Source organism: Notothenia coriiceps, unplaced genomic scaffold (genome assembly GCF_000735185.1).
Source record: "Notothenia coriiceps isolate Sejong01 unplaced genomic scaffold, NC01 NC01_scaffold00004486, whole genome shotgun sequence".
In the NCBI taxonomy this organism is placed as follows: domain Eukaryota; kingdom Metazoa; phylum Chordata; class Actinopteri; order Perciformes; family Nototheniidae; genus Notothenia; species Notothenia coriiceps.
Genome location: NW_011337187.1, coordinates 266,318 through 275,963, shown reverse-complemented (window position 1 = coordinate 275,963; position 9,646 = coordinate 266,318). Strand labels below are relative to the sequence as shown.

The 9,646-nt window shown below is 38.7% G+C and overlaps 1 long non-coding RNA gene across 1 annotated transcript; it reads right to left on the bottom strand.

Annotated features, from left to right (window-relative positions):
• Positions 1 to 7,822: 7,822 nt before the first annotated feature.
• LOC104942370 (uncharacterized) lies at positions 7,823 to 8,325 on the bottom strand. Its single transcript, XR_798006.1, has 3 exons — positions 8,230 to 8,325; positions 7,999 to 8,067; positions 7,823 to 7,882 (listed from the first exon to the last, which is right to left on the bottom strand). It is a non-coding gene; the product is annotated as an uncharacterized lncRNA (long non-coding RNA).
• Positions 8,326 to 9,646: the final 1,321 nt, after the last annotated feature.

Genomic DNA, 9,646 nt, shown 5'->3' with positions numbered 1-9,646 from the left:
AAGATTAAAACCTTAAAGCCGGGGACATTTTGAGTTTTGCGGTCAATATATCATTAACATATCCAATTTTCGTCACTGTTAAAGACAAATTGGGGAATAATTTGAGATTTTAAACAGCATACATTTTAAATTCTGCTTCAGAAAGTAATGTTATTTTAGGAGTGTTGTGAGATGGTGTCAACATCAATTGAAATTAGTCACCCAGTGGAAATGTCAGATATGACTTCATAACTGTGTCTTTACATTCACTCAGTTATAATGTGGTAGTTATACGTAGTATGTTTTGAATTATTATTGATCACATTATAGAGTACATATTTCTTAATTTAAGCTCCAGTATATATGAATATGTTTGGTGTGTTTTTTAGATATATTTGTTATTGAACGAGCAAACGCTTTTATTTTGAAGGCAGTTTTTAAAGTCCTCTACCCGTAATGCATAGGATATTCGCGCGCCGTAATACAACGTGCGGGCTGGCTTGAATGACCACAGTCTATGTGTGTTTACCCAGTGTTTCCTGACATGAAACGTTTTATTTCACCTTGCTGTTTTTAACCTATATTAAAAAACAGTTTCAACCGGGGACTGTCCCCTGAAAACGGGGACGTCTGGTCACCCTAAAACTAATCTGATTTTTGGATGAAATGTCCTTCCCTACGTCACAGGTCACAACACAGAACTGAAAATACAATGTGCTACATATGTCATCTTGCTAACATACAAGCTAAACTGCGATTTACATACAGATTTAGCTTAGTCACAATAGCTGTTAGCAGGCTCAACACTTCTTAAAACTACTAGCTTAACTCCCACACTTGTTTAGCTTACGGATAAACAGACTGTTATCAACACTCAATAAACAACTAACTTTATTTTTAGCCACCTCTGTAGTTGCTGGTGTTATTGCTACAACTAATACAATACAGTTTCCACACCTGTTTGGCCACCTACGAGCTGTTAGCTGGCTAAAGCTAGCTAAACCACTAGCATTATTTCCACAGCTAAACTGCTTTAACACCCGTTCATATTTGTAGCTAGCTTTTTTAACCTAAGTTATGTGATAGAGTGTTGTTATAAATATTTATTAAATAATTATCTATCTCTAAAAAATTACCTACTCACGTTTGCTGACTTGGCCTCCCAGAAAGTTAGATGCATTATCCTTATGAGCTACTAACAGGTAAAGTTGCAGACTTGGGGGCTTATTACATTACAAAAAAATAACAATTCAGATAATGCGAAGAGCATTAACTATTGAATGGGTGTGTATGTAGCCTACAGAAAATACCTTATGCTGCATGTCTATACTTCATGTGGCACCTAGAGAGTGGCAGTTCATGATGATCTGTACCCTATAGGGCTAGGCCTGGTAAAATTCAAGCATTTTAACTGTTAAAAATCATAAAAATAAATATATGTTTTGTGTCAGATTTTAAGTGTTCATCAGATTTGTAACATGTGGGAAGAATGTTGCATTAATAATAGGCTAACTTTTTTGTCAATGCAAACTACACTTTGAGATCAGCTTTCCCCTGTAAGGTTGATTCTGCTGAAACTGTCGGAAATGAATTGCTAAAGCAGTGAAGCTGTTCATTTGTTATACTGACCGATGGCACAGTGATTGTTTTCTCCTAAACACCCAGAGGCAGGTTTCCATCAGAGAGAGAAATATGTATTGTCATCTATCAAAGCAGTAAAAGCTATCAAATTGGTGTGTTCTACTCATTGTTATTGCAACAAACACAAACAGCAATTGGAATTAAACATCTAGTCACTAGCCATATCAATCTATATTAGGCTATAATAAAAAAGCTTAGGGTACTTGATGTTATCCTTAAGAATAGTAAGCCTAATCAAAAGTATTTGTTTTCGTTTTCTAAAGTTCTGGTTGTCCAGTTTAACATCCAAATTGCAGGGAGCAAGAAAGTCGAGTGCCTTCCTCTGAATACCAATCCCTCTCCAGTCCAGTTGGTCAGTCTATTGAAGTCACCTTTCAGGCCTATGTCTGTGTACTGGACAGTGGGACATTACCCTAATTTGCAAGAAAGCATGCAATGGCTTAATTCTTATTGAGGCCTCCAATCACTATAGCTCCGAATAACAAATAAATGGTTGCTTCTGTTGGGCTTTTTGGGCCTTTGACTAGATATGTTTATTTGTGAGTTTTCATTTTTCAACTCCATTTATTTAGCAAATTCATTAGATTTATGAACATTAGAAGGATGACCATATGAAAAATCTCTCGAATCCAAGCTGTTTCTGATATCCTAACAAGACCATAAAAGACCACATATGGCAAAGACTTCAAGAAAAGTCAGAAAGACAGGAGTCATTGTTATAAAAGACTGAATGTTTATTTTTACTAAAAAGAAGAAGAATTAGGTAATAGAAAAGAACAAGGAGTAGTAGCCCCTTTTTCAAATGGCTAAAAGGGGATGTCATTTTTCAGTTTTAAAGGTGGACCTGCAATAGTTCTATTTCTTTGACCGTGCCATAAAACCTCATTAATCAGTCAGCATTGGGGCCCCTATTATTAGCCAATGATAAATATAGGAGCTAGTGATGTCTCTGTCCTGTCTTCACCTCAGCCTCCTCCCAATGACCCCCCCTCATTTTTCGTCTGGGACTCCACATGATCAGCGGACTCGTGCCAACTTTATTGTTGTTCCCTCAAGCATGTCCTCTAGGCTTGGGTGACAGCAGCAAACCAACCTCATTTCCTGCTCTGCTGCTTTACAAATGGCTCCTGGAAGCTGGACCAAGAATGGGGATGTACTGATGGCCATAATAATCGTATGATTAAAGTGGGCAAAGGTCCAGTTCAGTGTGCAGACTGGACACAACTCCCTGCCCCCTACCTCACTATTTGACCAGAGAGTAGAAAAGCACACAAGATTGAAGATGTCTGTCAAACTAAGTGACACTTTTCCAAACTATTGTTTAATCAGGTGTCTTTTTTATGCCTTTTAAAACTACTTTACTATTTCTTCATTTATTAAAAAAATCAAACATAAATTCAGAAATGTATGTTGCCCTCAGGATGAATTGTTATCACCTGCCTATACACTTTAAATATGCACTGCTAAACATCAGTTTGTTAGATTGTGATCAGGTTAGAATACTGACAATTAGCTTGAAACTTATTTGCTAGCATAGCTATTCAGCTTCTAATAAACAAATTGCCTTCTACACATATTTCTAAAAAGAAACACTGTACACAGAAAAGTAAACAGTTGGTGTCATGAAGTGGAAAATGCATATTTATTATAGGCTAATGCAAATGGAATTCCAGTAACACTGGAAAAACGAATAAAGGTTTAATATCAGCTTACAGCAAGACATCCCAATGAGTACACCATCTTTACATAAGTCTCTTTTTGCCTTAAACAGAATAAAACATTAGGAGAGAATCCACGTGCCTAATGTGTGATGTGTTACATAAGCAGTTAATAGGCTTAATTTCCTGACAGGTAACCTACATATTGCTCTGCTGCAGTGCAAGCTTCTCACCCACTGATCAGCCGCTAGTCTCAACACCATGAAGAATCATCTTCTCAGACACTACCCGTGAGATATTTCATGGCTGCATGATCAAATAATCCTCACATACTGTACAGAACTGTAAGCCATTCTACTTTGATGTGCTTATTTTAGTTTTCTCATTTCATGCATGTTTTGACAATGTCAGAAAAAAGCACAATCATTTATGTAAATCAAACAAATGAAGATCACGTAACTCTGCGGCTAATAAATGTTATCTATTTGTGCCCAATAGAAATACAAAATAAACTCCGCAATGATTATGATGTACATTTTTTAAACCCTCAACAAGCAGGCAAACCGATAATTGTTCTCTCAAACAAACAAAACCACATTTTCTTTCCTTTTGTCAACATCTCTAGTGGAGCTGCATTGCTTTTTATCAAGAATTTCTCAGATGATCATCCAAAACTACTCTGAAGAGTTAAACACAGTAACTAAGCCAAATACTTATTTAGCATAAGAAGGATTTCATGAGAAATTAGTCTTACCTGAAATAAAAGTAGCTTTTTTCAGACATTATTTCAGACCTACTCCGTTGACAAATCATTTGTGAAATGTGTTAGGATTCAGAACAGTGTAAGTGGTTGAGAACAATTATGTTGTTGAAAATTAAGTGGCACTGGAATGACATTCAGTACAGAAAGTCATTCCGTCTCTTCTAGCCCACACACTCTGACGGCATTGTTATTATGAATTGTTATCTGCGTTGTCTCAAAAACTTGAGCAATTTTCCTTACGTCATAATCATTCTAAATAAAAGCATTATTAAACTTGAATTGTACTGTATGATTGTGTAACAGTGCAGAGCCATTTGCAGTTTGATCAATGCCTGTACAAAATGCTGCAAAGACAAACTCAAGAATCAATTGTCTTGGTGAAATTGACTTTGACTTCACATTCACACAGTGCACAGAATGATAGATAAATGTTCTTGAAATAAAAAAAGGATTAGCAGGGCAGCACTTTCTGCAGTCCTGCAGGCGGAGTCAGGCCACTTTAAAAAAGGAAAGATGAATATTCGCAGAACTTGTTAATCTAAATGCTTTTGACAGCAGATTTGCTGCAGTGGTGACACACTGGGGCTGAAGGAGAAGCAGCAGTTCATGAAGGTTGATGGATGGATGATTAATTGATTGATTGATAAGGGAATTGATTAACAAAGTCCCTCTTTGTGTGTGTGCACATGTGGGAATCGATCTCAGCCTGGAATCGCTTCTGACATTGTCAACGCTGCACCAAAGGGATCCTACTCTGTCCTGCGCTTGCATTACTAAATTCATTCTAGCCTAAATTAGATTATTGGGGTTGCAATCGTTTCATTTAACTTATAACAAGCACACTTTTTCCATTAAACAGAGAGGCAAACATGCATTAAAATATCATTAATTTACCATGTAGGCCTATTTGCCACTCAAAACCATTGACTCAAACGTATTTTCTTTCCGCCTTTTTTGTAAACTGCTGCTAAAACAACACATACAAACAGTAAACCACTATGTGATTGTCCCTACCTTCTCCTTGTGCTAATCACATGGTTATACTCCAGAGCGCAGAGTGCATGGTGTCGGGCACAATCAGAAGAAATCAGAGATCACTTCAAGGAGATTTAAGGAGGGACGCTCTGATTGTTTATGCCTGTGTGATGCAGATCAGTGGACGGCTGGCTGGGTCTGCAGCACCCGAGTCGACTCCCGTCTGTAAAGACTGATTGAATAAGGCTACTGATGAGGCTATTGTGGCCGTATACGTGGTGTGAATGCCTGACAGACACGTGGCCGTCCTCAATGACTGGCTGCCATTGTAGCAGCCCACTGGGCTGTGACTTTCCCAGCTGTGTTATATAGCACATCATGAGCCACTTAAATTAGTATTGGGATTGTGCAATTGATAGAAGGATCACTAGAATACAACCATGTACATGCATGCAGCTCCATTTCCAACCTTTTTTTTCAGTTGACCTGACAACCTTGCTCATTACAATGTTTATATGAACATTTTGTGCAGAGGACAATGCAGGCTAAAGCATTTAACCTTGTTTGCTGATGTTTTAAGGTGTTTAGAGACAAAAATGGTTTGAGGTCAAATTGGAGAAAAAATAAGTCAATGTAACACAACCGTGAGGAACACAGCCAATCTAACTGTGGAAGTGAAGGAATAGCTTATGAGCCTTGGTACGCCTCGGATGGTAATGAATCTGTTACCGGTTGTCCTTTGATATACGGAAATTAATTCTCGTTTAGAAGTCCATAATTGCAGATCTTAACACAGGGCTTCTTTGAGACATTTGTTGATAGCACCTCCTACAGCTCACAGATTATCATTTATCTTGTTCCATAGGCAGTAACATTCAATGTGTGATAAACTATTTGTGTTCTAAAAATGTATGTCATTGCAATAGCTTGCGACCAACAGCAGTTGAGATCTAAATTATGGTCGGTTTTTACGCCTCCAATTTACTATTGCGGCTGGTGTGACCCAATCAAAGTCTCTAACTACTGTGTTTATATTAAAGGATTTGTTTTAAATACACAATTAATGAATGAATTTAATGTTCTTTACTTTTTCAAATAAAATATGAACAGGACTAAGAGACAAGCCTGAATAGGGAAATTAATATGCTGAAATTATGACAACGCTAACATTTGCTGTCATTCTGTTTTACAAAGTTTGCAATCTTCATTTAGTGTGTAATCTACAAGCATTTGCTTTTAAGAGAAAAAGGCTATTGAGCACTAGCTGGTAGGAATGTTGTAAGTCTTTGTTCATGTATTATATTAATCAATTACAACATTAATAACAATAGAGCCATGCAGCTATTGGTAAACGAAATCCTAGTTTTTTTTCGGTTTTTCAGTAGCTAAGTTAAATTGCAGCATGAACAACAAACTGCTGTTGACCTATTCCCTCCCACTCCCCTGCCATCCCACATAAGTACTATCAGCGGGGGTCGTGACAGGATGCTGAGCAGTCCCAACAGTGACTCATCATCAGGAGTTTGTCCTCTTCCCCAGTGAAGAGGGTTGTATAACAAATGTGCCATGTTGCTCTTCAGCATTATTTTCTCTTTTATAAGTACATATGTCTCTGTGTTTTAATCTTCTCATCCCTGGAAGTCCTAGAAGTTTGGTGTTGGACTTTAGATATGCAAGTCAAAAAGAATGTGGATCAACAATACTATTATATTTGTGACTTTTTGTGTATCCTTTCGAGTTTCACTTCCTTTTCCTCAGGTTATTATGTAGTGCTTGAATTCCCTGATGGAACACATTAAATTGAACAATACGATAAAACTGAATCAGCTTTTTCTCCATATGGCTTCACACATGATTTTCCATGTACTGAAGTGCTGCCAGGTTGAGCTGAGATTCACAGCCGGGAGCAAACACACCCACCTCTCATGCTTTCACCAAAATCTGCAATAACCCCGGAATGCACGAAAAACATGTATTTTTCCCCAAAAACCTCAAAGCATACATCTTTGAGTCTGTGAAAGAGATGTGGCACACAGCACCTGCAATGTGTGAAAACAACAGACGTTACATAGGGAAAGCCAGCACTGTGTAATTAACAGCTGTTATCATAATAGAGGTCATGTCGAAGTCCAAAAGCATAGCTTCCCTTATTCTGACGTAATCCCTCCTTCCCAAAAAAAACCCCAATACAACCAGGCTAGACCTTCGATCATAATAAGTGTCTGACATGCAATCACTATCTTTTTCATCAAGCTTCAACTTCTCGATGGCAATGCAATATATTATTAAGGCAGACAGTAAAAGCCCCAAGGCCAAACCCCCGATCTGTCTGTGTTTCCAGATAATATGACAGCTCTGATTGGGGGTTAATGGCCAGTAACTTTATCTGCTCTCTTCCACGTTCCCTTTTTTACTTATTTTCACTTTCTTCCTGTCATTAACTCCGCCAAAGACTACCCACACTACTATGATTTAATAATCAGAGTCGAACAACCACCTCATGCCGACACACATCAAGATTAGACACCCCCACTGAGATGAGACCCACTAAACATGATGGACAAAATCCAAATGATCCCTGCCACTTATGTACTGTATAGGCAGATACTCTGAAACCTATTGTGGGGTTTTTGCATCCTGACTTGTGTGTCTGCCTGAATCCACTCCCCTTCAAATGATTTTTCTTTTTTGTGGCAAATATGTCTGATTCGTCCTGCGTCACTGGACGAATAACCAACAGGATTTGAGGGTGGGTTTTTGAGGCGGGGGGTTCCTTTATGCTGTCATCCTGCGTATTCTTTTACGTCACATACCATCATCTCCAACGTGTCCAAATGATATGTCTCTGGACGTAGCTGTCACATGCCTGGGGAGGAGGAGAAAAATAAATCGGATCTTTTTTTAACTTGTAGCTTTGAAAATATATCCATAACATGAACAAACTACCAGGATACATATTTGATTTTTAGAAACAACGCTTACAGCATGCAACCAATTATCATTTTTTTCCTCCATTTCTCCCTTGAGGCATCACTGTCAGTCTGAGGACACCTGGGGGTTACAAACCAGACAACAGTTAGTGCCTCTGACCCTGAAAATAGAGGTCATACCAGCTTTACATATTTTCTTCAGTGCAAAGAGGCAAAGCCATGCAGGTGCTGTACAAACAGAGAAATAGATCAACTACAGTGTAGAATCTCAACAAAACATAACCTGTATCACTGCTGATCTCTGTGCTCGCATTGGACGAAGCGCATGTTGTGGCTGAGTCTCTCCATCTTGTCTCTTCAGGAATAAAATCACGCTCAAGGCAATTCATGACTATGGCAGCATGATTTCGCCACCCTCCACCCCCCCCCTGGCTCTATCATAGGGGCTGTCTTTGCCCAAATGTGCTCAGAGGGCAGAGATGAGGTTTGGTTTATGCGCTCCTGTTTGCACAATTCCCCCAAGAATACATTACTGCCCCCCTCCTGCGTTTTTTTAAGCTAGCGATACCATTATCCAGCGGCCCCCAGTAAGTTCTTATCAGTGACAGCCAGACGGAGAGCACACGAACGATACATCAAGACTCGTTGATCGAGGCGGAAAGGCTGTCATTGTAGAGAGCTCCAGATAAACATCTTCGCTTTGTTTGCTCTTTTTAATTCAAGTCATTAATGATTATTATTTCTTGGCTGTTTTGACAGTGGTATGCAGGTTTCACAAATTGACATGGCAAGGGGGAGGTTTGTCCAATTACGTTCGTCCAAGCACATTTACCTATCTTTGGCTCAATATCCATATTTAAAGGTCTCCTATTATGCTATTTTTAGGCATATATTATTGGTCTCAGATATATAAAAATATATAAAAAACATGTCTATGATGTGTTTTGCTCAAAATACCGAACAGATCATGCATTTTAGACATCCCTTATATCCCTCCATTTCAGGCCTGTTAGAGAAGTGCTGATTCGGGGTCCTTAGCTTGAAAAAAAAAAAGAGGAGGGGGAGCTAATGCCTGCTCAGAATTCTCCGGAGATAAAGCTAAATGCTGCCGTGATTAAATGCCATATCATGTTCCAAACCACATCAATGATTATTTCTGAAACAGTATGGAGCTCAAATGCTTTTTCTCTTGCGGGTTTACCACAAGGTGAGTTCCTTTTTTTATTTCCTGCTTTTTTACATACTCTCTCCAGTACAGCATTAGCTCTGAGTGTAAGCGATGCTTGCTAATGTAAACAAAGACCATATTACGTCCAAAACAGTCGGGCATTGTTTCTGATAGCAACGTTTCTGATAGGGCCGTGGGTCCACGTCTCCGATATTACGCCATATCGGATGCAAATCTGGATCAGCTCCGTTGTACCTCCGTTTTTAGAGATTTGGGTAAGGAAGAAAAGAGAGAGGGTTTTGTTTTCTGACACTTTGTGAGTTCCCTGACATGTTTATGTATAAAAGACATAAAAAAGTGCATTTTGCATGATAGGTCCCCTTTAAAGATTGCAGTAAGATAAGAGTACAACACTATAGTGGAAGTGCATTACCATTACCCAACACACCAAATCTGATCAGCTACAGAAAGAAAACTGTGCACCAAAGGGTATGCTGAGTCTGGCCATAAACAATAGAACATGACAACTGGG